Here is an 18,026-nt window from a genome sequence, read left to right as displayed (position 1 = left end):
GACAGGGTACGGTTGGCCTTCTTGACTGCCTCCCCACACTGCCGGCCCATGTTCATCGTGGAGTCAATGACGACTCCAAGATCCTTTTCCGTCTCCGTGCTGGCAAGAGGAGAGTTCCCCAACCTGTAAGTGTGGTGCCGGTTCTTCCTCCCCATGTGCAACACCTTGCACTTATCAGTGTTAAACCCCATCCTATTCTCATCCGCCCACCGTTGCAACCTGTCAAGGTCAGCTTGTAGCCTATTGCACCCTTCTAGTGCACCCACATCCCCCCACATCTTAGTGTCATCAGCAAACTTGAACAGGGTGCTTTCTACCCTGTCATCCAAGTCACTGATGAAGATGTTGAACAGTGCGGGCCCGAGGACCGAGCCCTGCGGAACCCCACTGCCCACATCCTTCCAGGTCGAGAAGAACCCATCCACTACCACCCTCTGGGTGCGGCCCTCCAACCAGTTGGCGACCCATTTGACCGTGTGGGCATCGACACCACAGTCTCCCAGCTTTTTGATGAGGACAGGGTGAGAGACAGTGTCGAAAGCCTTCCGGAAGTCCAGAAAGACTACATCCACAGCAACCCCTGCGTCTAATGATTTGGTGACCTGATCGTAAAAGGCCACCAGGTTGGTCTGACAAGACCTGCCACTGATGAACCCATGTTGGTTGCCCCTAAGCATGCATTCCCCCGCAAGGCCCTCCTGGATGTGTGCCAGGATAATTTTTTCAAAGAGCTTACCCGGGATTGAGGTAAGACTAACTGGCCTGTAATTTCCCGGGTCCTCTTTTTTTCCCTTTTTGAAGATAGGGACCACATTGGCCCTCTTCCAGTCCTCCGGCACCTCGCCAGAGCACCACGAGTGCTCATAGAGCCGCGCCAGGGGTCCCGCAATGACCTCAGCCAGTTCCTGTAGAACCCTAGGGTGAAGATCGTCCGGACCAGCGGACTTGAACACGTCCAGCCTCTCCAGAAGTACCCTAACTAACTCCTCGCTAACCCCTGGCCCAGGCGTGTCTCTCTCGGGGCCCGAGGGGGGCCCAGCAGGGAGGTGGCTGAACTGGTCCCTACTTAGGAAGACAGAGGCAAAGAAATCGTTAAATATGTTAGCTTTGTCATCTGGCGTGATGACTAAGTTGCCCATCGTGTCCTGCAGGGGCCCCACATTACCCGGGACCCTCTTTTTACCCCCTATGTATTTGAAGAAGGACTTCTTATTGTCCTTAATCCGGGAAGCTAGTCCTATCTCCAACTCTGCCTTGGCCCTCCTGACTGCCCCCCTACATCCTCGGGCGACTGTAACATAGTCCTTCTTGGTGATGACCCCATCCCTCCATTGGGTGTATGCCTCCCTTTTAGCAAGGAGACATTCCCGGATGCTCTTAGTGAGCCATGGGGGTTTATGTGCCCTCCTGCTCCCTTTGACCCTTGTTGGGATTACCTCCCTTTGGGCATGGAGGATCGTCTCCTTAAGGAGCAACCACTCACCTTCGACATCTGATTCCCTTCCCCTCTGGGTCCTCAGCGCTTCCCCAACGATCCTCCTTAGCTTGTTGAAGTCAGCCCCCCTAAAGTCTAGGGCTGTTGCCTTGCTGCAGCCCTCTGCCACCTTACGCTGGATGGTGAATTCCAGCAAGCGATGATCACTGTCTCCCAGGTGGCCCATCACCCGCAGCCCCCTCACCAGGTCATCACCCGTGGCCAGCACCAGGTCCAACAAGGCGTCTCCCCTGGTGGGACTGTGCACCTCCTGGGTTAGATGGAGGTCCTGCACTCTGGCTAAGAACCGACGTGAGCGATCAGACTTGGCTGACTGCTCCTCCCAGCAGATGTCTGGGAAGTTCAGGTCCCCCATGATGACCACATCCTTAGCCCTCACTGCCTCTGTAAGCTGACCTAAGAATTCCTGGTCGAGCTCTTCTCCCTGGTTGGGAGGTCTATAGTAGACTCCCACCGTTAAGTCTCTCTCCCCTGGACTGCCTTTTACTCTAACCCAGAGCACCTCAGAGTGCCCCCCCTCTACCCCCTTGCTAATTAACGAGGAAGTATATTCCTCCTTGATGTAGAGTGCTACTCCTCCACCTTTCCTTCCTATCCTGTCCTTCCTGTATAGCCTATAGCCCTTGACACTCACCGCCCAGTCATGCGATGAGTCCCACCACGTTTCTGTGATCCCTACTATGTCAGGGCTGGTGACAGCTAGGAGGAGGGCGAGTTCCTCCTGCTTCTTCCCCATACTTCGAGCATTCGTGTAGAGGCATTTGAGGCCTCCAACGGTTGTGCCCACTGACCCCCTAGTCTCAGCAATGCCCCGTCCCCCATCGCTTACCTGTTTCTCCCTTTTGACCATTGGTCTGGGCTCGCTGGCTGTTGCTGGGCCTGGTAGTTCATCGTCTCCTCCGCCCTCATCTTCCCCCTCCCCCGACGAGCCTAGTTTAAAGCCCGCCGAAGGAGGTTCACCAACCTGGAAGAGAACACACGCTTACCTTTAGGGGAAAGGTGGAGCCCATCCCATCCCAGCATGTCTCTCATCACGATGTGCCGGTCATGGCTGAGGAAGCCAAAGCCCGCCTCGAAGCACCATTCCTGTAGCCTCCAGTTGGTCTCCGCTAGGCACATCTCGTGACGTCTGCCTCGACCGCTCACTGGCAGGATGGAAGAGAAGACCGCCTGTGCGCCCATCTCCCTCAGCACGCCTCCCAGAGCATGGTAGTCCTCCATCAGGCGATCAGGGGCTCTCCTGGCCGCATCGTTAGTACCCACATGGACAAGGACCATGGGGTAATAATCGGTGGGCTGGATGATGGACTGGAGCATCCCCTTCACATCAAAGGCATGGCAGGCGATTTTCCAAAAGACAAAACACTGCCATCTCGACAGGGAGATGACTCAGCTCCAAGCAGCACCTCCTACAGGCTGCCTTAATGCACTGCCCTAAGTAATAAATGTGCATGTTTTTTAAGTTATGTTTAATGCACAATAGCAAATATTACTGTGCGTTAGCATAATAGTACAGTTTTTTATGTGATACTCTAATGTGCAGTAAATAGACTACTGTGCATTAAAGTGCACATGTAGATGCGCCATATATGTATACAAAAATACTAGACAAGAACAAAGTAGGCTGATGTAAATCAAAGTGACTTAATCTAGTTTAATAATTATGTGAATCAGAAAACAGGAAACATGGATTTAAATAATCAATTTCAATCTTCTTTTATATTTGTACTTATTTATTTTCTTTAGGAAAGGTTGGTAATTGTTAAAAATGTTGCTTTGCAACAAATATACATCCATTATAGTAAATTTGTTGTTTTTATTGCTAATCAAGAAGATGAATTACATCTATACAAACTTATTGAAGCAAATAGATCTTAACATATATTTATTTAGTCTTAATTTTTAAAATTTTATATTATTTTAACAAATGGCAAGCGCTGCATCTTTAATTTATTAGTTGATTCATTTTTATTTGGATACAAATTGGAAATCTATTATAATTGCACACAGATGGCATTTCAAAATTGTTTGTATTATTTATAATTAATATGCTGAATATATCAGAAAAAGAGTATATACCAGAACATGCTCTGTATTTTTAACTGGTTTATGAAAGAAAAGAAGAAATAAAGAATGCATTGTTTTTGATCATCACTGTGTCCTTCTGGATTTTAGGACTAGTAAATCTAACCTTTTCAATTGTTTTTATTGCTGAAGTGGAGGACACTCTATTCCTTTTTTTTCCCAAGTCCCAATTAGTTTCTCGATGTTTAATGAACCAATTACTGTACTGAACTGGTTCAATAAAATTAAATGATAAATATATTTACCCTGCACCTACAGAAAAGACTGCTGGAATAAAAAAAAAAAGTTTAACCCTTCAACAAGTCTTGTCTCAAGTCTTTAACCAATGACTTCTTCAGTTAAGTCACTTGGATTGCCCCTTATCCCTACAAAAATTCAACAGCAATTGTACTGCTTGAATATGTTCTAGTGTAATGTATTTTAATAGGTTAAAATAACATGAGGCATTAGTATCAGTTACCATATTTTCAGGGGCTGGGGTGGCATGGGTGTTAAGGCAACTGATAGCCTAGAGAGGTTACAAGTTTGAAGGAATAAACTATATTTTCAGATGTATTTATTTTTTAAGATAAAAAATTATGTAATATAAATACAAATCTGATTTCAATAAACACATCTAGGAATGACAAAGGGAATTGTTGGTTTTGTTTGTTTGCTTTTTAAATTACTGATTTTTATTCACTCTGGACAAGAATAAAAAGTGATTCTGTTTGTCCTTCTCCTTGGATGTGAAATTAGAAGAAATTTACTTCAGGTTGTGTGGATTTGTCAGAACTTTGATATAATTGAATTTCAAGTTAATTCAAATGGGGGGAGCAATAATTTGAATTAAATCACCATATTTTATTATTTTTGTGCATTGCTCATGGCTTTGTAAGGGATATTGTCTGAGACGTTTTGTTTGACCCAACAGTCTTACTAGATGGCCACTAGTAATAGACTTAAATTCTGAAATTGTGAGTTGGATTGTAAAAAGGCCAGGAGGCTCACTGTTGCGGCTCTCACAATTTTCTTTGTACATATGCATCCCAGCAGGTAGGTGGTACAACGTCTCCACTAATGACAGCAGGATGATCCTAATGCATGTAAACAGTCAAGAACTGAGATTGAAAAAGGGAGAATCTAAGACAGCTCTCTAGCAAGCTTGTTCCCAGCAGGCTGCAGAGTTCATTACATGGAAAATCATACAGTGAATAATGCTGTAAGAGCCTCATGCCCTTATCAAGTATAGAAAGATCCCCACTCTCATAAGAGCACACCCAAAATGTCTGGGATTCATGCCTCATGTGTCTATTCACTAAAGCACTGAAACAAGATGGGTAGGGTTGCCAACTCTGTTTGAATCTATTCTGGGAGGTTTCATCATGTGATGTAATGACATTACTCACTGATCTACTATACTGTACTTAGGAAGGCAAACGTACATTTCTATTACATTTTAAAAACCCAGTGGACTACTGTATAAATCAGATTCAACATTTAATATTTATTTGAATGAATCCCCTATCATTTATCTCCTGGGCAACTCTCAGCAGTCTCCTGGAGATTATATCTAATTCCTGGAGCCTCCAGGGCAATCCTGGAGGGTTGGCAACCCTGGAGATAGGCTGTGTCTCATAACCAGAAATAATGCAGCTGGCTGAAAGGCAGAGTCTATGTGTACATATGCAGCACTATACTCTGCCACCTACACTAAGCTGGCCATAACGCTACTTGTGCAGTTGGTCTCCAGACCTGAAAGTAGTGTGGCTGCTTCAGTGAGGTACTGTGTATATGCAAATACTGGCACTGTCCCAGGACAGCACTCTCCCTGTTCAGGCTACTATAATTATAGTAGCTTTATTTTACTGATTCTCATTTCTTTAGATCCTTTTTTCATGCTGTTCTTTCCATTCCTATCTGAACAAGTGTTTTTCTCTTCACATTCAGCCAGGTTGTGAGCTGTATCTGACTTGAGAGCCCTAGCATTGCAGCTGGCTAGAAAGGGAAAGAAAATTAAATGCAGCATTCAGGCACCTGACTGATTATCTATTGGTTGACAAAGAAGTGTATATATATATATATATATATATATATACATACACACACACACACACACATATTATATGTAAACAGTAGCAGGTAGCAAGGTGCATATTGTTGGGTTTACCAGGATGATCAAGGCACAACAAGTTATTAGTGGTAGTTGCTTAGCAGAGCTTTGTCAGTGGAAGCTGTGGTTGTTTGGTACCTTTGAACATTAGATTGTTTATTTAGGCATCTAAATAAGGCCTTGAAAATTATGTCCTATATGACTTGTTCAAGGCCATGTGCTCAGTCAATAATAGACTTGGGAACTGAGCCCAAGTCTACTGTACTACGCAGCTTTCAGAAGTAAAGGAAGCTAACTGGTTATGATTAAAATTGCCTATGTAGGAAGGAGGTAAAACAAGTTTTGAAAAAGGTTACAGAGTGACTCTGATAGCTATCCTGAAGGAAAGGCTATCAGGGTCTCCACCTAAATTCTTATAGAATCTTATTCCACCCTGCTAAGTCCCAGAAAAACTGTTGATGCATATCCTTTTGTAAGGCACTGGGCAAGTCTAAACAAGATGCTACAGTGCAGTAGAGTTGCCGAACACTGACTGTGATCCTATCAGGGTGGCCATCATAGAGGACAGTCCGATTGTCCTCTGTCCTCTATTGATACAAAACTGGATGCCTTTATATCCTCTATTTTTCTCTTTCATATCAGTAGAGGACAGTTGCAGAAAGCCAGAATGTCCTCTATGATGACCACCCTAGACATGATGCTACTATGGAGTAGTTCATTGGTACTCCGCAGTACCATCAGAAAAAAAACGTGTGGCAACAGTACTGTGCAGGAATGCCAGTTATTGCACATCATTTAGTACTTGCATAAGAAAGTACTAAATGACTGTTCAGTAACAACTGTGCAGTCCGCCACACATGTAGACGCAGTCACTGTCACCTTAGCCTTAAGACTGCATCACAAAAATGCAGCAAAGAGGGCGAGGACTCATTCACTTTTTGTGTTATCAGTTTTTCAAGCACTCCAGCAGAGTGGAGTAGAATCACACCTAGTCATGGGCAGATCCAGGATTTTGTAAATGGAAGGAGCAGCAACCTGTGCTACAGAAATGGCTGCACCCCTGCTCCCAACTTCCCCTGCCTCTCTGGAACAGGCAAATCACACTGCAGAAGTAGTGCTTAGGGATTTTTTTAAGTCCCTGACTCAAGTAAAAACCTCTCTTTCCCCCTACTCATGTCACCCCCTCTCATCCCCTCTGTACTCAACAGCACCTGCCCTTCTCTTCCAGTTGCCGTCCCTCCTCCTCCTGCTGTTTTTGACTGCCTCAGGGATGGGAAGAGTTCCAGAGCCATTTCTGATCCACGCCAGCTAGAGCTCCCCTCATCCCTGAGGCAGCCCCAGATAGTGCCAGCAGCAGGCAGGAAAAGGGAGGAATGGGAGGAGAAGGGACATGCTGCTAAGCACGGTGGGGAGGAAAAGGGGGATTCTTACATGATTCAGGGACTTGAAAAAATCCAAAGTTTCTGCTTCCACAGCATGGTCTGAAAGGGCCTACCGTACCCCCCTCTGGATCTGCCCCTGCACTTAGGCACTTAAGGCCACTTATGTACCTAGTAGCTGGAGTAGGATATATACCTAGGCACATTTTGGAATGGCAAGCAAAGATCAACCAATTGATCTTAAACTTCTCCTTTATCAAATGAACCCTTGTTTGGATATGTAAATAACATCTATATTCTCCTCCAGAGAAATAGCCTGGGAAATATACTGAGATCTCCAGTATTTCCCCTCTGCTTAAAACAAAACAAATGTAAGAATAAAAAATGTCAGCATGCAGATAGATATGCAGGTAATGAGATTTTCTTGAACTTCCCCTTTTTTTTAGATTTATAAAGCAGTCTTTGGGCCTAGAAACCTATTTTTTTGCTGTACATGCTACAAACAATGAGAGGCCATTACTGGACTGTGATTTACTCTAATTAGATTTGCAGTTGTCCTGGGCAGGTGACATGGGCAACTGGTGCCTCCTAAGTCTTGGGGGGGGCACCTGCAGAAGCTGGTGCTGGAGGACAGAGCTCATGAGCACCCGCAGACACTGGTGTAAGTAGCATCTGCGGGGACAGCCCTGTCAGGGGGGTATGTGCCCCCCCATGCTGTCCCTATGCTTTGCCTATGGTAGGTGGTCTCAGATCTCAGATTCAGGCAAAATATATTCTTACAGGAAGAAAGAAATAGGGTCTTGTTCACTGTTTGAAGAAATAAGAGGAAAATAGATCTCTCCATTAGTGAAATAATTTAAATACTAGGCTAATGAATAAAAAACCATTTGGCTTTTCTCTAACAACTTGTAGCCTGTTCTATATTCCCTAGGTGTATTTGTGTTATTTGCACAAAGAATGAGAGCCAAAATCAAGTAGAATTCCCTTGTTTAATCTTATTGTCGACTGCTTCATTTTATTTTTTGTATCATCATATGCTATGCTCCTCTTCAACTGTGTTTAAACTGGTAGAATATGAAATCTTATTGTACACTTTCAGCAAAAATTATAAACTATACACATTTTACTGTTATTTGAATAGCAGTTATTAGTTATTAGTTATACTGTTATTGCATATTAATAATACTGTTAAACAATTATTAATTTTACTGTTATCTTACTGTTGATGTTATTGTTCATTGTATTGTATTGTTTTAACAAAAATTGTGAGTAAACCATTACTACTACTACTACTACTACTAATACTGCATTTTGTGGAAGTTAGTTGCCACCCCCATGAAAGCATATTAATGAATTACCACACATGCACATATATTGAGGAGTATTATGCAACTGCTTAAGACTCAGTTTCAACTGAGAAGGCCATCAATTTCAAGAGAAGGCCAAGAAGTAGTGCATTTTAATATTCAAGTATGACCAAGGACCCTGGCTCTGAAAACTTCCTGTATTTCAGCAGCATGTGTTTAAGAGCTTCCATGAACATGGCCTTACCTGTAGTCTACAACTGAGTATCTGGTTTATGAAGGGCTGAGAGTTAAGCAGAAACTGAAAACATTTTCATGACTTTTGCATGTGGTAGCAATTTCTGCTGAAACTAATGGAAATTTTACATGTACAGGATTTGGAGGATCTGGTCCTTATTGGAGCCTCTATCTTCTCTTAGCCTGTCTCTTGTGTGTGTTAATGGATCATAACAAAGACGGATTAGTATCTCAAAGGAATTTCCAGTTCAGCCAAATCTGTTTTGGTTTGTGGTTACAGTGGCTTACTACATCTAGTTCTTCTCTTACTCTAAGTATAGACAGTCTAACAGCCCTAGGCTGAATCAATTAAATTTTCACAGGTTAGTCTATACTGCATAGATTGAACTGATAAGCAAGTAAACAGACATTCACTTTTGATTCTGGAAAATGCTGCAGGCCAGAAGCCAGGGGGCACTAGAACATGCTTCCCTGCTCAGCGGGAGCAGACAGTTTAGGCCAAGGCTAACCCATCCACCCTGGGAGGAATGGGATGTAGGGAAGATGCAAAGCATCTTGGGCAGCGTTCCCTCTAAGCTGCATGGCATGTGCAGCTACGCAGGCACTTCTAGCAGTGTGGCATGAGCATGCCTGTGCGGCCGTGCATACCACACAGCTTAGAGGGAAGGTGGATCCTGGGATGCTGGGGGATTGTGAGTTAATTTAAATCTGGAGGGGATCTGGGACAGAAATTCAATAAATAGGTTTAACTTAAATCAATTAAATCTAACGCTACCTCTATCCAGGTTTATCTTCCACTGGTTTTTGCCACTTTGAATGCAGTTTATGTGCAGTGAACTTCTGTTGTATTATAGATTTGAACTGGTTTCCAACCACTTATACTGCTTTATGTGCACCTCAAGATTGGATTGATAACTATCTAAAAACCTGAGGGAGGTAGTCAGTTTGCATAAAATGGAGCAAATTACATCCACGGCATCTTTGATATAGCAATGAAACCTGGAAAGCCTCCAGGCTCCAATCCTGGATGGATGGATGGTACTGTCTGCAGGGACCTAGAGTCTCCACAGGTTAAGCCAAAGATCAAGAGAACAGCCAGCAACTCTACTGCATTTTGGCTCCTCTTGACTTCATACTGGGTATGTCTACATGTGCATTAGATCCAGGAGCAGTTTAGGACAAGGATCCTTTAGATAAGGATCTCCCAGCCTCCCGCTTCCCAATCATGATCTCAGGGTGGGAGGCTTGGAGGTGCCTGCTGCCAGGACAAGGGGACATAGCCTTCACCTGGGCTCCAGTGGCAGAGCTGCCCTGGCAGCATGCAACTCCTGGGGGCAGAGAGCAATCTCCTGCCCTAGGGTGGCCAGCTGACCAGGAGTAGCTTCTGGTCAGGCATCTACATGAGTGCTACTGTACAGTTAGTAATTGCAAGTAAATTTACTACTTGCATTTGCAGGTGACAAATTTACTTGTGATTACCAAGGTTTACTGCACAGTAAGCATGTGCATGTGCAGATGCACATGCTTACTACCCAGTAAACTACACTACTTCTCAGTAAAGTGTCTCATGTAGACATAACCACTTTTGAGTAAGCCGATGATCAGGTAAGAAAATATTATCAGACATGCTTTTATCTTTGTTTCACACTTCACTGGTTCTGACAGAGCCTGGCTGGGTCTTTCTTTTAAAATCAGTTGAGCAAGATGCATCTCACATTGAGTGAGGGCTCTCTAGTAAGGATGCTAAAATGATTAGGACTATTTTAGGTTACATTACTTAATCTTCTGTCCTTGCAGGGACCATGTTAAATCCTGGATTATGTTTCCTTTGTTTTCCTTGATGTAATTACATGGCAGGAAACTGCACAATTTAACCCATATCTGAAATTAAAATATTCCTTCGTGTTACAGTTTAGAATCAAATGCACAAAGAATTTGATTCACTATAATTCTTTCTTTAGTGCTTGTTTTAAAAAAATAGCATGGGAAAAGTTACAGAAACTACAAAATATTGTGTTCATTTGAAGATTTCTGAAGTGAATAGACCATTGTGGGTTTGTTGTTGTTGTTTTTTATTTCAGTCAAAGCAGCTTTTCTTGTTATTGTTTAAATATTAGTACTGCACTGAAATATCTGGTCTCTAATCATCAGAAAAATGTTAGGATTTGATTGTCCCAAAAGTGTAGTGAGGTGCCCTAAAGTCAAAGGAAAAAGAAACTACATCTAGACAAAACAGTTTTCATTGTCCAAGATGAGTGTAAAAGAAGGAATTCACATATGTAGCGAAAATTTAATCAGAGTTTTAAAACTGGCTTCAGTTTTTCCAATTTGAAATGTTATTCACAGAATTAAGATTTTTTTCTTTAACATGTGTTTTAACCAGTGTCTCTTAAGTTTACAACAGTGTTTTAAAACAAGACAAAAATGTCTAAAATGATACAAGTTAATGTAATTTGATCCTGATCATCTTATTAAAAGGATTATTTTGCACTTTTTTAATCATGCCTATTTTGAAAGCATTTCTCTTCACTATTAGTCCACTTCACCCAGGGATCAAACAGGCAGATATGGTTTTACTGCTGGACCTATTTAGAACTCCATTTCATCCTTGTTTTGATTATTAAAGCAATATTTTGTTAAAAGCAGGAAAAAAACCTTTGCACAAATATTTTTTTTTTGGTAGATAGGTTCTACAATACAACACTTGCAGACATGTAGTAGTTGTAAAAGCCACCGTATATGTTATGGATGGAAAAGTTCTATAAGAATAATTTAGCCCATCTTCCTGCCATTTATTATTTCAAATGTATTTTCTAAGGCGTTGTCCAGGCTATTAGTATTAGTGTTAAATATCTCAAAGAGGAAGTGATCCAAGTCTCTGGGTGGCTATTCCACAGTCCAACAAATGTTCCCTTAAAAGTTAATATATGCATCAATTCTACCTTATCTTTTTTAAGTATGATCTCCCAAAACCATTCTTCTCGAGCTGGCTTTGCAATATCACTGCAAGCAACTGCCTCTTTCTTTGTTTACCCTGTATCAAAGAAATAAGCCATTTTACATTAAACCTTGCAGATGCTTAGTTGAAAAGGCTTATTTCAAATTTGATTCAGAGTGGCCTTTTATATGTACTTTTTACCTACTGTGAAGACACCTTTTAGTAAACTGAGAAATGTAAATTATTCAACTTCATTAACATGTCGTTCATAGCAACTTTACTACTGCAGGCTCTTTTATTAACAAGACCTAGTAGAGTGTTGGGTTGGCCATTAAAAAACGTTATATTGAAGTAGAAAAAAGGGTAGACCAGAACAGTACCTATTTACTCTGCAATCATAGGAAAGGATAGGAAGAACAAAGGATACTCAATGACATGAAAAGTCACTAGAGTCCTAACTAGATGAAGGAAACACTTTCCTTTACATAATGCATACTTAACTCCATGGAACATGCTGCCTCAAGATGTAGAAGCCAAAGATTTAATAGTATTAGTGCTATTCAGAAAAGATCAACAGCATGCAAACAAGGAATGAGCATGTCTAAGTTACAGGAATATCTTTGACAATTACACTAGCTGGACAAAAAATGGATAAAGATTTCATGCCATAAGCCATCAATGGCTATTAATGCAAACTGTTACATATTTCTCCATTATGGCTAAGGTTATACCAGGAGTGTTTTAGCAGCTTAGGAACACAGTAGACTATACTGATGAAGCACTCCTAGTACGGATGTAGCTGTACTAGCAAACCTGTGCTTTGTACCAGTGTAGTGACCCCTCCACCCCACAACCTCCCCATACAAAGCAAGTTGGGCCAGTTAAACCGCTTTTGTACCACAGCTTTGTCTAAACTAGAAGTTTCAGAGGGCTCAGCTAAGCTAAGCACCGTTCACAGCCCTGACAGACATAATTGAAAAGCCTGTAGTGTAGCCCTGGCTGAGGCTGATACTGTTCTATTTACTCTGATACTGGACTGTTCTATTGGTATACTTTTGTCTTTACACAGCTGTGTCATCTTCTAGGTATAGGTCTGCATTATAAGGCCTCTGTCACTGTAACTATGCCAGCATGGCTGTATCAGAAGAGCCCTCTAATGGAGGTGCAGCATACGGCAATAGAAGGCACTTCTCCAGACAGCATAAACATAAGCCAGGGTTAGGTAAAATATGGCCTGTAGGCTGGATCTGGCCCATGGAGGGACTTTGTCCAGCCTGCAGCAGGTCCCTCGGTCCCACCTGGCCCGGGTGCTGCCCAGGATCCCCTGCAGCTTCTATCCACTGCCACCACTGTCCCACTGGGGCAGCCCTGAGACAGCACTAGTGGCAGTGGTGACAGTAGCAGAGAGGAGCCGCAGGGCAGCCCAGGCACAGGCTCCAGACAGCCATATCAAGAAGTATCCAGCAGCAGCAAGGGGAAGGTGGCCTCTTTTCCCCATGCCCAGCAGCAGCTTCTGCCCAGCTGCTGCCAATGCTGGTCATTATGGGTGGCCCAGTCTGGAGCAGGCGCAAGGTGGGCTGGGGTCAGGGCTGTACATGTAAGTCCCAGGTGGTCCAGAGCTGGTCTCCTCTGGCTGGGGCAAGTTTGGAGTGTGTGTGCAGTGGGCCAGAGCTGGGGTCAGGGCTGGAGCTGTGTACTCAGCTGCTGCTGGGTGCTGCGGATGGTGGTGGGGAGGAGGCTCCAGGCTGTTGTGGTTGGGTGGTGCTGACCGGCCTGCGACAGCTCCCCAAAACTGCCTGTATGGCCCAGGGGCCAAAATAATTGCCTGCCCTTGCACTAAACCAACAAAACCACTCTTCTATTGGCCCACATATATCTATCCCGGGGCAGGCAATTATTTTGGCTGGAGGTCTGCTTAATGAGTTTTGGTGAGCTGCAAAGGGTCACAAGGGTGGCCCCAGCCCTTGGCAAACACACTTGCCATTTTGGGACTGGAAGTCCCACCCAAAATCACTGGCCTTACATAGAGAAGTAAAGCTGGAAGGGACCTTCAAAGATAATGAGGTTTAACTGGGAATCAAACCTACAACCGTTGCATTATTAGTACCAAGCTCTAGCCAACTGAGTTAAATAGTCATCTCCATTTACCCTTAGAAATACTCCTTTTGGGAAGGGGGCTTGCCGTTCTTGGAACCAGAAAAAAACAACAAATTATACACTAAAATCAAAGATCCACAATAACATATTTTAATTTTATTTTACAAAAATCTTTTTGTCGTGATCTGTGTGTGTTTGCATTGTGTATATAGAGGTGATTGCATAAAATTTAGTCTTACTCTTGTGTATTGCAGGGGGTATGGATGGGTGGGTATGGGGTTTGTGGGAGGTTGTGGGGTTTGTGGAGGGGGAGGGTGGCTGGGGGGTGTATGTATGGGTGCATGTGTGTGGTGGGGTGCATGTGCACAGCAGTGAGTGGGGCTATCCCCAGAGGCATGTGGGTGTGTGTGTGGAAGGAGGGGTTTGTGGGGGAGTGAGGAAGGGTGTGGATGGGTGCAGTGTTCGTGGGGTGTGTGATTGCGTGTGGGGAGGGTGTGGTTATGGGGTTTGTGGGGGATGGTTTGAGGGTATGGTAGGGTGTACATGGTGGGAGCACACACACCCCTGTGAGCCAGTCAGTGAGGTGTGGTTTGGGGTGAGTATGTGTGTATGGTGGGATTGGGAGGGCTCTGTGGGGAGTTTGTGAGGGGATGTGGCTCTGTGTGGGGGCAATAGGGTATGTTGGGGTGGGTATATATGTGGGGAGTTTTGGGGGCAGGGTGTGGTTGTGTGGCATTTGTGGTTTTGGGGAATGGTGGGGGGGCTGTGAGGACCCCGCCCACACACTCCTCCCCATGATGCGCAGCCCCTGCCACAGGCAGCAGTAGCAGCAGCAGGTGGGGGTGTTTGTAGCCTGTGCAGGCACTGCTGCTTGGCAGCACACAGCTCCAATCAGCACTGCACATGGTGACAAGGAACGCAGCCTGCCCAGCCTGCCCAACCTGCCTCTATTGTATGGAGCTCCATGTGGCACATGTGCAGATGCTGGCACAGCACTCATGCACCACCAGGGGAAACCCCATGATGGAGCCGGCTGCCTTTACCACCCCCTGCCATGTAATACATTCTTTGTCTAGCCCCCTGCTTCCCTGTACTCCACTGGAAAGCAGGGGGTGGCAAAGACAGCTGGCTCCATCGTGGGGCTTCCCCTGGTGGCACGCAAGTGCCAGCAGCTGCGTGTGTGCCGTGTGCAGCCCCGGCAATAGAGGCAGGCCAAGCAGACTGCACTCCTCATCACTGTGCAGCACTGGCTGGAGCCATGTGCCGCTAGGTGGCAACACCTGCGCTGGGCACCAGCATCCCGAGTACCTCCACCTGCTCCTGCTGCTGCTGCCACAAGCAGGGGCTGTGCACCATGGGGGGAGTGTGCAGGGCACTGGGAAAGCTGAGCAAGTCCCCCAGTGGCTACACAAGTGACAGCAGCAGCCCTGCCCAGAACCTGTGTGCTGGCTGGGCCCGGCCTCTCTGCCCACGAGGGTGGGAGCCAGGCACATGGGCTGGGCAGGGTACTTGGTGGGCACCCGTGGGCTAGAGGAAATTTCCTGGTGGGGAGGAGCTGGCTTGCAGGCCTTATTTTTCCCACCCCTGTCTTAACTAATATCTTTCTAGGAGGTGAAGCTATGACAGTAAAGAAATTCCTATCAGCATATGTCATGTCTCCACCTAGGCACTATGACAAAATATTATGTACAATGGCCAAGGGTCTTCTATTGTAGACAAGGCCTTAATTCTGCCTAAGTGTGGGGGTTGGACTAAAGGATCTGATGAGCTTCCTTTATATTATATCTCCATTAGAGTTTTTTCTTGCAAAAGTCAACAAAAATCACACTCCTAACCTACATTGTTAAATAAACCATAGACAGTCCTTAACATTCAGAAACAGGCAAGTAAGGGAAATTTTTTTATTAGAAAAGTAAACAGGTGCTCCTGCAAAACACTAGGAACTCCTTAATAAGGCAAGACATTGAGGAACAATCATGCAGTTCTTACACAGCTTTTCTGCTCAGCAAAAGTCTCATTCAGCTAAGAAGTACAGAACTGAGTCTTTAGAAAGAGTTTCCAAGTCACAGAGTAATCAGCGACATAAAACAATCTACAATGCAAAGGCTGCAATATAAAATGAGCCATTTAAGGTCCTGTGACTGACTAGCTTTCATTTATTTGACATGATAGCGTTCACCAAGTGTCAGTGGCTTCACCTAATGCCTTTTCTGCAGCCATCTTAGAACTGGTAGCAAACAGAACTTCCTCAGCTCCTGACATAGCAGGGACAGGGGAAGTGGGGAGGAAGAACAGAAAAGGCTGTATCTGAACACTTGTGTTTGTTATTACTGTAAAATTGACTGGAAAGATCCTTTGTGCCAGAACACTGGAACTTTGCAAATGTTGCCAGCACAAATAATCTGAGCAAGCCATCTGACGTGGCATCACCTGACTTGGAGCACAGTGTATTGCCAAACATTTCTATCCATTCTTCTGGTAACAATCAGGCTTTTGTTTTGGTCATTTGACTAGAGAAAGTCCATAAGGAAAAGCAGAATCCTACTTACAGAAGAACTAAACTCTAAGGTCTGTACATTGATTTAATCTGTGTCACCCAGTGCCAGCATGGTACTTACAGTATGGAATTCAAGGTCAGATTAATTTGTAGTCTCTTCAACTAAAATGTAACTCTTATTGTATTAGAGAAGTAATACATATATTTTAACTTGGGGGGTGCAGAATTGTAGTTTGGGGCCACAGCACAAGTGAGCATAACTCTAACTGATTTCAGGGGCTTCCTTGACTGATTTTGATCCTGTGCCCAAAAGGAGATCTAAATGGTGCCTGATTGGTGTGGACTACACAACCTTTTTCACAGAGGACTGCTGAATTAAATCTAGAAAAGGCTGATATTAAGTAAAAATGACTAGTCCAAATAAAGACTTTTTTTTTTTTTTTTTTTGCAAATACCTAGTTGGTCTAATAAAAGATATCACCTCTGCCATGAGTTTTGATTCCATTATTCCCTAAGGTTATTTTGATGGCTTGGTTTGAATGTGTTGGGTGACTTAACAGTTTTCTGCCAGGAATGGTATTTATGTCATTAAAAACTGCTTCCTTGCTGGCAATTATTCAGAGATTAGAGGCTGTGTGGATTAAGGAGACTACGGAAACCTGGTACCTCAGAGCAAGGCTGAGGCACACTGAAGGGCAAGAGGGCAAAACTCACACAGTGCTGCTGCTAAAAACAATGTACATGTTCCTGGGATACACATGGGTCTGTAGGACTGTGAATCTGGCACATGCTATGTCAAGTTATTCAAATCCAAATGAGAAAGCAGCTGTTTACGGGTATATCTGGGGCATGAATGGAAAGCCAACAAACTGGAAAAGTTCTTTCACTTTATCTTCCAGTTGGTGTATGCCATCTTTAGGGAAAGTGTGTGGCATATTCATAGATTCATAGAAGTTAGGGGCTGGAAGGGACCTCGCAAGGTCATCAGGTCCAGCCCCCCTGCCCATAGGCAGGAAAGAAAAGACTGCTGGGGTCACATGGCCCCAGCAAGGTGTGCATCCAGTCATCTTTTGAAGATCTCCAGGGTAGTTTCTTCCAGACTCTGGAGAAGCAAACTGTAAAGAAGTTTTTCCTTAATGTCCAATTTGAAGCAATCTTCTAGGAGTTTATGTCTATTGTTCCTTGGCTTCCCCTGGGGTGCCTTGGTGAACAGATGATCTCCCAGCCCCTGATGTTCACCTCTTATTTACTTATAGGCTGCCACCTGTGGTGAAATGCCGGGCTAGCGGCTCCGGCACCGCTTAGGGGAGCCGCGGGCTTTGCGGAGTTGTGCGAGCGCGCGGCTTGTGGGGCGGGATTGAGGTAGCTCTTAGCCGCCCTCGAGGTTCGCCGAGTTGGCACAAGTAGACGACTTAGAGTAAGTAGTTAGTGTCTCTTAATCTATAGGGTGTCCGTTGGTTCACGAGGTTCCAGAGCCAGCCCTTGCGTTCCAACAGTGGAGCTAGTCCAAAGCTAGGTGCGGCTGCCGACTCCTTAAGTCCCAGAACTGGTCAACGGCTCATTGATATGGAATGTTAGTCATAAAAGTTATTACGGAGTAGATTTAGAGTAAAATAAAAAGATTTATTTACTCACCTGGCCTCACCCTCTTACAAGTAAGAGGGGAGGCCGGTTGGAACGAAGTTGCAGTAAATACAAGTATAGCGAGCGTAGATATGCTGTCTAAGCTACGATGAGAGGCAGTCGAGAAGCGGAGTCTCCGATGTTTCTTCAGTTACAGTATGCCGGATACTAAAGGGGTCTGTTGGTTCACGGGGTTCCAGAGCCAGCAGCTGCCGGCTCCGTAGTCCCAGAACTGGTCAACAGCTCATGAATGGGATAGTCTATAGGGTGTCCGTTGGC

The sequence above is a fragment of the Crocodylus siamensis genome, chromosome 1 (genome assembly GCF_052110815.1).
Source record: "Crocodylus siamensis isolate JL-2025a chromosome 1, ASM5211081v1, whole genome shotgun sequence".
NCBI lineage: Eukaryota > Metazoa > Chordata > Crocodylia > Crocodylidae > Crocodylus > Crocodylus siamensis.
Note: the sequence above shows the minus strand (reverse complement) of the source record.